The 14,341-nt window shown below is 48.9% G+C and overlaps 2 pseudogenes; both read left to right on the forward strand.

Annotated features, from left to right (window-relative positions):
• Nucleotides 1-6,209: 6,209 nt before the first annotated feature.
• On the forward strand, nucleotides 6,210-7,296 carry LOC144888194 (uncharacterized; annotated as a pseudogene).
• A 5,545-nt stretch (nucleotides 7,297-12,841) lies between these two features.
• LOC144891343 (ATP-dependent DNA helicase PIF6-like) lies at nucleotides 12,842-14,088 on the forward strand (annotated as a pseudogene).
• Nucleotides 14,089-14,341: the final 253 nt, after the last annotated feature.

The raw sequence follows: 14,341 nt of genomic DNA on the forward strand, positions 1-14,341 counted from the left end.
CGAACCCGCCGTGGCTCGGATCCCCGCTGGTTCTCGCGGCACGCGAAGCCCGGCACGCACCGAGGGCCCGATTCGGCTAAATGTCGTTCTAACCGCTAACCCGGTTACCGTCGATGCCTCACCTGCATGCTTACACGCATACGCTACCCCTTTCTTGCTCATACCTCCAGCTGTTCCCATGCTCCTCGTACCTTTCCTTACACACCTCGGTACACTCATTCCGCTCACAGACTTGGTCACACACCTGACCACCGAACACCTTGGCACACATTCGTCGCTCGCACACCTCACCAACACACCTCTTCGCGCCCCCTCCTCGGTCACCTCCTCTGTGACAATCACAGGTGTGCTCTCACTCGCACACCCAACCACGTGCCTCACGACCAACTCAAGTGTGCATTCCCACACACGCTCTTCCATTCCAGGTGTGCATCCTTCCATTCCAGGTGTACATCCTCGCTCACATGTCACAACCAACTCACGCTCCGTGTCACTCTCACTACTTTCACCACCACTCTTGACAGCGCACTCACCCTTACTCTCGACAGCGCACTCTTTCCCCATGCACCCGTCCGTTACACACCTTTCTCGCGCACACTCTTGCACACACTCTCTCGTTACTTCCTCTGTAACACTCACCACAGGTGTGCATCCTCCCTTACTCTTGACAGCGCACTCTTTCCCCATGCACCCGTCCGTTACACACCTTTCTCGCGCATCCTCTTGTGCACACTCTTTCGTTACTTCCTCCGTAACACTCACCACACCGCGCTTCCATGTGCCCCCTCGCACACGCGCTACGACCGACTCACTCTTGACAGCACACTCACTCCTTGGCGCGCACTTTTTCTTCACACACCCCAGAGTCGGACATTCTCGCACACCTCCTCTTTCCACACACTCCGGACCAGTCATACACCTCACCATTGGTCCCTCACGAACACCCGGGTCTAAATCAACCCCCAAGCCGACTGAAGCTCCCCTCACATCATATACATTTCCGAATATATCGCCACTCACCTTGACACCTCGTCTCCGCACCTCCTCTGCCACCTGCAAACTCTTTATTTGGTTAGTGAGCACCTCATCACGATTCGAGCACAGACCTTGTACCAATTCCATCACCTCCTCCTTTATTTCCTTTTTAGTTTCCCTTCGTCTCTTCTTAATTTCACTCACCCCTTCTTCCACCTCCTCTAATTTTTCCTTTACCTCCTTCATCTCCCTGTGCGCCCCCTCTATCTCTTCCTCTAACGCCACTTTAACCGTTTCTATGTGCGTCCTCACCTCTCTGTCCTTTGTCTCCATTACTTCTGTCACCTCCTCCAACTTCTTCGTCAACCCCTCATGTACCATCTGACATTCCTTTTGTGTCGCTATTAATTCGTTCTTAATGTCTTTTTGTGTCGCTTTTAACCCCCGATTATTGCCGTGTTCTTTTCCACCTGGTCCACTAGTTCCTTTTGTCCCACTGTCAGCTGTTCTACTCCCTTCGTCAGACCCTCTATGCCCCGCTGTAACCTAGCCGTATTATTCCTCACCTCTTTCTCGATACGCTTTTCGCCTCGCTTTACCTCCTCGCGTACCCCCGAGACCTCCTCACTTACACCTCGTCGTATCTCCTCTTTCATCTCCTCCCTCTCTTTTGTAGATGCTACCCTCATCTGTCCCAATTCATCCCTCTGAGCATCCAGTTTGGTTTCTACCCCGATTCTCACCTCCTCTATCTGGTTCCCCATCTGTTCGATTTCCCGGGCGGATTGCTCCCCTATTTCCCGCAATTTGTCTTCCATCCTATTTTCTAACCCCATTAACCCATTTTTCACCCCCTCTAACTGATTCTCCTGGGCAGCCATTCTATTTTCCACCCCCGTTAACCCATCTTTCACCCCTTCTATCCCATTGTCTAACCCCTCAAATTTCTTGTCTAATCCCTTAAGATTATTGTCTAACCCCTCAATTTTAGCTTCTAGCCGTTCCCCCATTTTGCCCCCATTTCTCCCATTTTGCCCCCCATTTCGCCCCCCATTCCGCCCATTTTGCCCCCCAATTCGTCCCTCATTGCTCCCATTTGCTCACTCTGAGCATCCATCCGGTTCCCCATTTGTCCCATACTGCTTTTCAACCCTCTAATTTGGTCTCCCAATTGCTCACTATTCTTTTCCATATGGGCCTTCATTTGCATCATAAAAAGGTTCAAATCCACCAGTGGCGCTGCTACGGTCGCGGGCGCGGCAAAATTTGGTGCCACTACACCCACGTGCGCGAGGACGCCATTTTGTGCGTCTGATACTCCCTCAACCACATTGCCAATGTTCTCCTCTACTTCGTCCCTCTGATCCTGGGTTACTCCTAACCCCTCCTCTAGCTCACCCACCGGCATCCGATCGCCTTGACCAGCCATGGCGCGATTTCAAAATTCGGGTTTTGCTTTACAACACAAATTTCCAGCAGCTTGTAATTTTGAACGCGTTAAGCGCGCTTCGGGTCTGTATCTCACTCCTCGACACCAATTGTTACGGACGCGGTTAAAGATGTTATTTACCGAGCGGTTGGTATTACCGTGACCGAACAGTTATTCCCCGAATAATACCCGATTTGCCCCAAACTTTGGCCGGATCGCGCCACCGCTATTCAATCGGGAAAACTCTAAAGCGACCGAATGCAAAGAGGAAAACGAAGGCAAAGAAAGGTTTGGAAATACTACTAAATTTATTTACGATTCACACACATAAGCAAAAAGACAGCAGTCACGTTTATTTACAAGCACATGAGACGCAGGTGACACAGTGAAAATACTAGCTTATACAGACTTATTGTTACTACCCAGGGACAAGACAAAAGACAGACTACGAGCACACTTACACGGGGAATGATGATAGGGATGGCAGGTGGGTGGCTGGTGGATGGCTGGCGGGATAGGGAGGTCCAACTAGTTCTGCAGCTGATCGACTCGTGGGCAGCCGCCGCTCCTTCGTGGCCCTGCTCCAAACTGCCGTCCAGGCCTCACGCTGCTGTGGCTGCAGTTTCGGCGGCTCCAGCTGCAGCAAATGCAGTTTCAGTGGCTCGAGCTGCAGCAAGTGCAGTTTTGGTGGCTCGAGCTGCAGTGAGTGCAGTTTTGGTGGCTCGAGCTGCAGTTCAACCCTGGACTTCTTCTCGTCTCTCTGTCGTCAAAGCTCATCTCCCTTGTCTGCTGCTGGGAAACGCCCTGCCGTGGGTTATATAGGCCCCACCCCTCAACCTTCGCGAACCTCCTCGATGTTTCTTTCCACACCCTCTCCAAGTCCAACCCCTTGTTCGTGGTTGGTTGAGTGGGGCTGACTCACTCCTCCCCTCTATGACGAGGTGGGGACCCGCCTTTCTTCCCCAACCCTGCCTCGTGGTCAATGGCGGCAATTGTTGGAGCAGAGGTAGTTTCCAATCGACGAAAGGGGGAATGGAGGTTTTGGGAGTGGGAATGAAGGGAATCTATCTCTTTCACTGGTGCAATGGAGTATTTCAATTCATGGGAGACACAGCCTTACCCTAAAACACATAATAAGATATAACTGTTGAACAGGGGTATTCTATGATTGGCTGTGCTGTGGATGCTTTATGGACTAATTATGGGACGCCCTTTGACCTTTACACAGCTCCGGAGGCAGGAGGCGCAGAATAATAATAACAATAATAATAATACACACAATCAAAAAAAATACAGTCCTCATATCCGCAACAATATATATATATATATATATATATATATATATATATATATATATATATATATATATCTAAAACATAGTTTGTGTGTGTGTGTGTGTGTGTGTGTGTGTAATGTTACCGATAGACTCCTAAACGGAGAGGCTCACATACTTGATATTTGGCACAGACATGGCCATTGAGCCTGGGAAGAACATGGCCGACTTAAAAATATTTATTTCATAATATTTCTTTACCATATTTTTACCTCAGCGCATTTCAGCGAGGAATATTATGCACGGAATCTGACCGGTGGCAGAGCAGCGCGCTGATTCGCTCAGAGCGATCACGTGATGTTCTTTGCCGCCATTAACTCAGTTACGCGTTCGCACGTATTTCAGAGCGAAAAGCGATTGCCTTTTTTCACATTTCAGCGAGGAACATTGCCATTTACACCACATAGGTTTTTTTTTCTTTCATCTTTATCTTTTTCTTTCATCTTTCATCATCTTTAGATCCATATTTTTTTTCAGCGAGGAATATTATACAGGGAATCTGAGGCGATGGCAGAGCAGCGCGCTGATTCGCTCAGAGCGATCACATGATGTTCCTTCCCGCCATAAACTCACAGCAAGTAGCATAGATTTTAGCATGATTAGCATTTAGCATGATTTATCATGTTTTAGCATAGATAGTAGCATGTTTCACATAGATTTTTTTTCAGCGAGAAATATTATACACTGAATCTGAGGCCGTGGCAGAGCAGCGCGCTGATTCGATCAGAGCGATCACGTGATGTTCCTTGCCGCGCGATTGCGTTTTTTCACATTTCAGCGAGGAACATTGCCATTCACACCACATAGGTTTTTTTTTCTTTCATCTTTAGATCCATATTTTTTGCCATAACGTAGCGCATTATGGCTCTCTCGAGCTCGAGTTAGCCAATCACCTGGGAGCATGAGGCCACGTTGGCCATGCCCACGACACGACGCAGAGTTGCAATCGTGCGTTTGCGTCGTTTCTTACCACGTGTAAACGTGGTATTTTGTCTACGAGTATTTTGAATTTGGTATTTTGAATTTGTCTACGAGTGAGTGATTGGAAGACTGACTGTGATAAAGCAAATGGCACCGAAGAAAAGAAATTTGTCACGTTCAACCTCCCGAGCAAGGTAAATCGCTGATCGGAGACTCCATGAAGCCGATGAAGATACTTTTCTCCATCGACAAGCCAATCAAGAACGTGTCTCAAGATTGAGACAGCGAGAGACAGAAGATGAGACAGAGGCACGTCTAAACGCCAATCAACAATGTCTGGCGAGGGCCAGACAGCGAGAGACAGAAGATGAGACAGGGGCACGTCTAAACGCCAATCAACAACGTCTGGTGAGGGCCAGACAGCGAGAGACAGAAGATGAGACAGAGGCACGTCTAAACGCCAATCAACAATGTCTGGCGAGGGCCAGACAGTGAGAGACAGAAGATGAGACAGAAGCACGTCTAAACGCCAATCAACAACGTCTGGCGAGGGCCAGACAGCGAGAGACAGAAGATGAGACAGAGGCACGTCTAAACGCCAATCAACAACGTCTGGCGAGGGCCAGACAGCAGGAGACAGAAGAACAGCGCCAAAAACGACTCAACAACTGGCAACCATCAGGCAGACGGCCATTGCATGGGAGAAGGCTGCATTCAGTTACAATCCGAACACTGACTACTCCTCAAACGTTGATATTGGCTCCATGTCGTTCACCTGTCAGTTTTGCCATGCCTTGAAATGGAAGGGAGAAACACCAGGAATGTGTTGCAGGGGAGGCAATGTGCTTTTGCCTTCTCTCCAATCTCCACCGGAACCTTTGAAAGAACTACTTCAATCAACTACGACTCAATCCAGACACTTCCTGAAGGAAATCCGAAATTACAACTCTTCGTTCCAAATGACTTCGTTTGGAGCAGATCGCGTCGTCACTGAGCAAGGATTCATGCCTACATTCAAGGTGCAAGGCCAGGTATACCACCTCATTGGCTCTATCCACCCTCAACCAGGTGAGCAACCGAAATTTTTATAAATCTATTTTATGGGTGACCACCGAGAAGAAGCTGCCCGACGAGGACAGAACTTCCCCAACCTACGCTCTGAACTAATCCTCGCCTTACAAGATATGCTCCACTCAAATAATGCGCTGGTCAACAGCTTCAAGTCGACATTGGAGAGAATGCCTTCACCTGATTACAAGGTCGTAATTCGAGCTGACAAACGGCCTCACGGAGAGCACGAACGTCGGTTTAACGAGCCAGTCAACAATGACGTTGCAGTTCTCATGGTAGAAGAGCAGTACAACAATCGCGACATCGTCCTGCATCTTCGCGACAACAGCACGAAGCGGCTTTCGGAGACTCACCGATTCTATGACGCCCTCCAGTACCCTCTGATTTTCTGGAAAGGACAAGATGGCTATCATTTTGAAGTTGAACAAGCTGGCGGCCGGGGAAAGAAAGTATCTGTGAATGACTTCTATGCCTTCCACATCATGGTCAGAAAGAATTCCACGAATCATATCCTGCAGTGCCGTGATCTGTTCCACCAGTTCATCGTCGACATGTATGCCAAAATCGAAAGTGAGAGACTCCTCTTTATCCGGCTCCACCAACGTCAACTGAGGGCAGAATCGTACGCACACCTCAGGGATGCTGTCAACAATGACAGAGATGTTCAGAACATGGGACAACTGGTCATCTTGCCATCCACGTTCACCGGAGGTCCCCGATACATGCACGAGCGGACCCAGGATGCGATGGCATACGTACGCAATTATGGTCGCCCCGACCTTTTCCTTACCTTCACCTGTAATCCAAAGTGGGAAGAAATTAAGCGAGAGTTGATGATCAACCAGCAGCCAACACATCGCCATGACATTGTCGCAAGGGTATTCCACCAGAAACAGAAGGAACTCATGCAGACGATTAAGAAGGGCAAAGTTTTCGGGACTGTCCGATGCTTTATGTACACCATTGAATGGCAGAAACGAGGCCTGCCCCATGCCCACATTCTGGTGTGGCTAGAAGAAAAGATCCACGCTTCCAATGTAGACTCTTTTATCAGTGCTGAACTTCCAAACCCTGATGAGGATCCAAAGCTGTTCAACATCGTCAAAACGCAGATGATGCATGGCCCTTGCGGCCGGTGGCCCTTCCATCGTCTCCGTGTATGAAGGACGGTAAATGCACCAAGCGATATCCTAGGGCATTTCTCAAGGAAATGCAGACTGGTCTGGACGGATATCCACTTTACCGGAGGAGAAAGCCTGAAAGCGGTGGATCTGAAACATCTATTTCAATTTCCGAGACCAGAAGCATAGAGGTTGACAACCGATGGATTGTACCATACTGTCCACTTCTCTCTAAAATGTTCAAGGCTCATCTCAAGGTTGAGTTCTGCAACTCAGTTAAATCAATCAAATACGTGTGCAAATACGTCAACAAAGGTTCGGACATGGCGATGTTTGGCCTTCAGAGGAACAAAAACGACGAGATCGAGTCATATCAGCTGGGGCGTTACGTCAGTAGTAACGAAGCTATCTGGAGAGTTCTCAATTTCCCTATCCACGAACGCTACCCAACCGTTGTACACCTTTCCGTACATCTTGAGAATGGCCAGAGAGTGTATTTCACAGCTGTCATGTATGCAGTGCAAATGTTCATCATTGTATCCCTACACCGGGACCGGGTTGTATCCCTACGCCAGAGCTCGGATGGCGCTGCTGTGGATCGGGCCTTGATCGGCAGAGTGAATAAACGCGTACGACAATTGATCGCAGTTTTTCGAGATACTTTACATGGCGACGAAGGTAAACATCTAGACCATGACATCTTTCGGCCATATCGATGAATTCGACCCTCATGAGGGGGATTTTGACACGTATTCTGAGCGGTTGTCTTTCTACTTCGAGGCGAACGGCATTGCGACCGAAGGCCGGATGAAGGCCGTCTTCCTGTCCGTTTGCGGAGGTGAGATGTTCACACTCGTTAAAAACCTGATTCGGCCTCGGACAATCCAGGAGCTCACGTATGCAGAGCTCAAGGCCGCTTTGAAGGAACATTGCAACCCATCTCCTTCAGTCATCCTGTGTCGGTTTAATTTTTACATGTGCAGACAGCAGCAAGGTCAGTCGATCGCAGACTTCATTGCACACCTCAAAAAACTGTCACATCTGTGTGAGTTTGGGGACACGATCGATGACATGCTTCGTGATTTGCTGGTGGTTGGCATGTCCGATGACCGCACTCGTAGACGCCTGCTTGCTGAGAGAAGACTGACGTTCCAAAATGCCAGAGACACCGCCATTTCCATGGAAAGTGCTGAACGCAACGCTACAAGCATCGGTGCCACTCGCTCATCTGGTACCAGCCCTGCTGTGAATCGGTTGGATCATGTTCAGCCACAACGTTGGAACAAGGCTCCTCGTCAGAAGCCAGTGCAGTCTCAAACCCACAACAACTGTTTTCGGTGCAACGGAAAGCACCCTCCGGAGACGTGTCGGTTCAAAGATGCCACCTGCCATTTCTGTTCGAAAACTGGCCATATTGCTCCAGCTTGCATCACTCGCAAATCAGGAAAAGGAAAAGCTGCTGACAAGATTCATCAGTTTATCGGTTCGGAGGAACCCGAGCTTGACCAGGTGAGCTCTGTTTCCGACAACTCAGAATCGTATGACCTGCTTCATATTGATTCTCACCATAGGCGGGACCCTCTTCTTGCCAATGTTGTCGTCAACAATCGACCATTGCAAATGGAGGTCGACACTGGTGCGGCCGTCTCGCTCATCAGCCATGCTGTTTTCACAAACCTGTGGAGTGATGCTGACCGACCCCATCTGAAACCTACTACCTATGGACTCTCCACCTATACAGGTGAGAAGATTGTTCCCTGCGGTACATGTGATGTCACGGTGGGCTACGATAACCGTGAGTTTCACCTACCCCTGATCGTCATTCCTGGAAAGGGCCCTTCCTTACTCGGCAGGAGCTGGTTGAGCATAATTCGACTGAAGTGGGAAAGCATTCATCAACTCCGGGCAGCCAACGTTTCTCCTACCGCAGCATACACACTCAAAAATGTGCTGGATACGTACCCGGATGTCTTCAAGGATGAGCTTGGAACCTTGAAAGGACATACGGCTAAACTCAGGGTTGACCGGGATGCCAATCCTATATTTTGCAGGGCTCGCCCAGTCCCTTTCGCCCTGCGTGAGCGGATTGACAAGGAACTGGATCATCTTGAAAATCTGGGGATCATCGAGCAAATCCAGTATGCCGAATGGGCGGCGCCCATCGTTCCGGTCATAAAATCGGACCAGTCCATCCGCATATGTGGAGATTATAAAATGACCGTGAACAGGTGTTCTTCATTGGATAAATATCCAATCCCGAGGATCGAAGACCTCTATGCTCGTCTCATGGGAGGCAAGACTTTTACGAAACTCGATCTCAAATCCGCCTATCTACAGCTCTGCTTGGACGAGAATTCGAAACAGTATCTTACCATCAACACGCATCGTGGGTTGTATAGGTACCACCGACTTAGTTTTGGAGTGAAATCTGCACCTGGAATTTATCAGCGTGTCATGGACAGTTTGTTTGCCGCCGAACGCAACGTCGTTTGTTACCAGGATGATATTCTGGTTACTGGTCGTACGGACGCGGAACATCTACAGAACCTGGAGAGAGTTCTGAAGAAGATTTCGGACTCCGGCCTACGTTTGCGTCGAGACAAGTGCAAGTTTATGGTGCCATCAGTCACGTACCTGGGTCATACGATTGATGCCGAGGGTCTACACCCGACAGATGAGAAAGTCCGAGCTATCAAGGATGCTCCTTCTCCACAAGATGTGACCGAATTGAAGTCATACCTCGGTTTGCTTCAGTTCTATGGTCGTTACATCCCGAATGTGACCGACATTTTGGGCCCCCTTTATCGGCTTTTGAGGAAAGGAGTCTCCTGGAGCTGGGGGTCTACTGAACAATCAGCATTCCAGACCTCTAAGGATCTGCTCAAATCGTCCAATGTTCTCGTTCATTTTGATCCAGAGAAGGATCTTGTGCTGACATGCGATGCCTGTCGGTATGGAGTGGGGAGTGTATTATCGCACGTGATGCCTGATGGTACGGAAAGACCGGTTGCATTTGCATCCAGAACGTTGTCCCCGGCAGAGAAAAACTATTCCCAACTTGACAAGGAAGGATTGGGAATCGTTTTCGGCGTCGGCAAATTTCGCCAGTACCTTCTTGGACATCATTTCACGATTCGCACTGATCACAAGCCGCTGATCAGTCTGTTTGGTCCAACTAAGGCGACATCTGACACACTACCGCCCAGGATCATCCGCTGGTCCCTGTTTCTCGCTGCTTATGACTACACCATATGTTATAAGCCCGGTTCGTCTATCACAAATGCAGATGCCATGAGTCGGTTACCCCTTCCAGAATCCGTTGATGATTCGCCTACACCAGGATCCATTATCGCACTGATGGATCATCTGGAAGATTGTGCTGTCGATTCCGGCCAGATCTGCACTCATACTCGACGAGACCCCGTTCTGTCCAGAACTGTCCAGGCTGTACAGCTTGGATGGCATTTGCTACCTGAGGGTGACCCAGATTTTGCGGCTTTTAAAGCACGTAAAAACGAACTCAGCGTGGAAAATGGTTGCCTACTCTGGGGATGTCGTGTCGTGATCCCGAAAAATCTGCGTTCCAGGGTCATGGATGAAATCCATGACTGTCACCCCGGGATTGTGAAGATGAAGTCACTCGCCAGAAACTATGTGTGGTGGCCGAATCTTGATGCTGATATCGAACATCATGTTCGACATTGTTACCCCTGCCAGAGCACCCGGAATACACCTGCGAAAGCGCCACTGCATCCCTGGGAATGGCCCAGCGAACCGTGGCATCGCCTACATCTCGATTATGCCGGGCCTATTAACGGCAGCATGATTCTAATAATTACGGACGCGCACACAAAATGGATTGATGCCTATGTGACGCGTGGTACTACGTCAGCCATTGTCATCGAAAGACTCAGACGCTGTTTCGCCACTCATGGTCTGCCCAGGATGATCGTGAGTGATAACGGTTCGTGTTTTTCCAGTACCGAGTTTGCCAAGTTCACACGTCGGAACGGCATCAAACATAAGTTTGTCAGCCCACATCACCAGGCTTCAAATGGCTTGGCCGAACGATCCGTGGGAATCATCAAATCCGGATTGCAGAAACTTCAGGAGGGAACCCTGGAAACAAAGCTGTCTCGTCTCCTGTTCAAATACCGCATCACGCCACAATCAACAACCGGTGCAGCTCCGTCTGAGTTATTGATGAAACGACACTTGAGATCGACACTTGACAATCTCAAACCAGACATATCATCAAATGTTTATCAGAGCCAGCTTAATCAAAAGTTGGTGCACGATAAGACGTCCAACAGTCGATGTATCAACATTGGAGATCCAGTGTTTGCCCGAAATTTTGGTGCAGGTGCGACGTGGCTACCGGGAGACATCATCGAGAAGCCAGGTGCACTGTCCAGTGTGATTCGCCTGCAGGACGGCCGCGAAATTCGTCGACATCAGGACCACATAACCTACCGTCACTGTGAGTCGATGGAGCCTGTAGCATCGTCACAGTCAGGACAACAGTTCGACCCGCCACTGCCGGAGATCGTCGTGGCCGCTCCAGCCGGCTCGGATGCCCCGAAAACCTCTGCAAACGCTACACCCTTCGTGGAGACCAAAGGAATCACCTCGGACTCTGTATCCACTGGTACACCGCGACCCAAAGGAATCACCTCGGACTCTGTATCCACTGGTACACCGCCACGCTCAATGCGTGAGAGAAAAGCACCCGACCGGTTGAATCTTTGAAGATGTTTTTTTTTCACGTTGACACATGTTCTATTTTCACGTATTTTCATTATTCTCATAACCGTTTGCACACATATTTTCACATGGTTTGGAAATGTTGCTTTTGAAATGTCAATTCTGGAAATCTAGCACGTATTGCTCTTGGTAATTTTGGACTTAAAGGGGAGGATGTCATGTATGCAGTGCAAATGTTCACCATTGTATCCCTACACCGGGACCGGGTTGTATCCCTACGCCAGAGCTCGGATGGCGCTGCTGTGGATCGGGCCTTGATCGGCAGAGTGAATAAACGCGTACGACAATTGATCGCAGTTTGTCGAGATACTTTACAGCAACGCAAGGCAAAAAGCAGCAGAACCACCAAGTTCAACGACACTTACCGCATTCTTCCAATTGTGTCAACAAGACGAATTCGCCAAAACACTCATCTACAATGAAGTCCCACAGTACTACACCTGGGTGGTTGGCAGTAAGATGTGGAAAAGATGTACACAAGGAGCACGAGTTGTGGGACATCCCGACATTCACCGTTCAGATGCAATTGGATGAGTCTACACTGTACATCCAAACAATTTCGAATGCTTCTTCCTGCGCCTTCTACTCCATCATGTCAAAGGACCCATCTCTTTCCAAGAACTGAGAACGTTCAACGGCCAGGTTTGCGACACCTTCCGCCAAGCCTGCCACCTGCATGGCCTTCTGGAGGATGACAGCCACTGGGATGCCACTCTAGAAGAAGCAGCAGTCTCACGCTCTCCAGCCCTGTTGAGAAATCTCTTTGCCATCATGCTACAAACTTGCGGTCTCTCCAATCCAGTACAACTGTGGAATAACCATCATGACGATCTCAGCGAGGACATTCTCCACAGGGCAAGACACGTTCATGCTGAAGCAGACTACTCCGATGCAATCTACAATGAAGCCTTAGTACTTATAGAAGACAAACTGCTTTCTCTTGGAGGACATTCGCTGGAGGTCATTGGCCTTCCTGTAACACAGCGACCACAACAGAATCACCTGGCTCGGGAAGTACTCCGAGAGACTTCATACAACGCACAAGAGTTGGAAAACTACATCAATGAAAACGAGCCAAGACTGACAGTGGAGCAAGAACAGATCTACATGCAAGTGCTGGCGAGCATACACTCTTCTGAAGGTGGATTGTTCTTTCTGGACGCACCTGGAGGCACTGGAAAAACGTTCCTTATGAACCTCCTCCTGTCAAAAATCAGGCAGAAATAGATGATTGCTCTGGCTGTTGCCTCTTCCGGAATTGCTGCCACTCTTCTCCCCGGGGGCCGGACCGCCCACTCAACCTTCAAGCTCCCCCTCAACCTCACTAACACGGAGCAGCCAATGTGCAACATCTCCAAGTCATCGGCTGTCGCAGAGGTATTTCGGCAATGCCAACTCATTGTCTGGGACGAGTGCACAATGTCTCACAGAGTTGCACTGGAGGCAGTTGACCGCACACTGCAAGATATTCGAAACGATCAGACTGTCATGGGAGGCATTACTCTTCTGATGGCAGGGGATTTCCGACAGACCCTACCTGTCATACCACGCGGGACCAAGGCAGATGAACTTCGTTCCTGTATAAAGGCATCTCCTCTATGGTCAAAAGTGACGCAGTTGAAACTCAGCACAAACATGCGTGTCACCCTTCATGGAGATGTAGCCGCAGGCGCCTTTTCAGCGAAGCTGTTACAGATCGGAAACGGAGATTTGGAGACGTGCCCTGAAGATGGACTGGAGATCGTACCATGCGGCAACAATGTCACCACGGCTGACGAACTCAAGGCGAACGTCTTCCCCAACATCCCCGCCAACTACCGAAATCACTCCTGGCTCTGTGAAAGGGCAATTCTAGCCCCAAAGAACGATGCAGTGTACAAAATCAATTTGGATCTTCTGCAGACTATTCCTGGGGATCTAAGAACTTACCGATCTGACGACTCAATCCAAAACGACCACGAGACTGTCCATTACCCAGTAGAGTTCCTCAATTCGCTACAGCCTCTGGGTGTGCCTCCCCACATACTCCATCTAAAGGAAGGTGCTCCAATCATGCTCCTCCTGAGAAATATCGATCCTCCAAAACTGTGCAACGGCACACGACTGGCTATCAAAAAGTTGATGCCTCACGTAATTGAGGCCAACATACTTACGGGAAACTATAGCGGGGAACAGGTCTTCCTTCCGAGGATACCAATCATACCATCTGATCTGCCATTCGAGTTCAAAAGGCTCCAATCCCCATACGGCTCAGCTTTGCCATGACCATCAACAAGGCGCAAGGACAATCTCTCAAGGTGGTCGGACTGAACCTTGATTCCCCGTGCTTCTCCCATGGCCAACTATACGTAGGATGTAGTCGGGTAGGACAAGAGAACAATCTATACATCCTATCCGAACAAGGAAAGACAAAGAACATTGTTTACAAGGAAGCACTGCGTAATTAACTACGTGTCTGGTGTGTTGTGATGATTGTGAGAATATCGATTCTGATTCTGATTCTGATCTGATTTTTATGTGTATTTATGTGTATTTTATGTGATTTTATGTATTTATGTGTATTAAAAAAAACACACAAAAAGGCACGAAAGAAAATAGTTAATTACTCCGACACATTTAGCTGCGGTGATTGAAAAATCACCAGACAATTGTTGCTGTTTTGATGCTTTTTACTGCTGTTTTGATGCTTTTACATTGCTGTTTTGATGCTTTTTTGCCGTTTTTTTA

This window comes from Myxine glutinosa, chromosome 1, assembly GCF_964187855.1.
Source record: "Myxine glutinosa chromosome 1, kmMyxGlut1.1, whole genome shotgun sequence".
NCBI lineage: Eukaryota > Metazoa > Chordata > Myxini > Myxiniformes > Myxinidae > Myxine > Myxine glutinosa.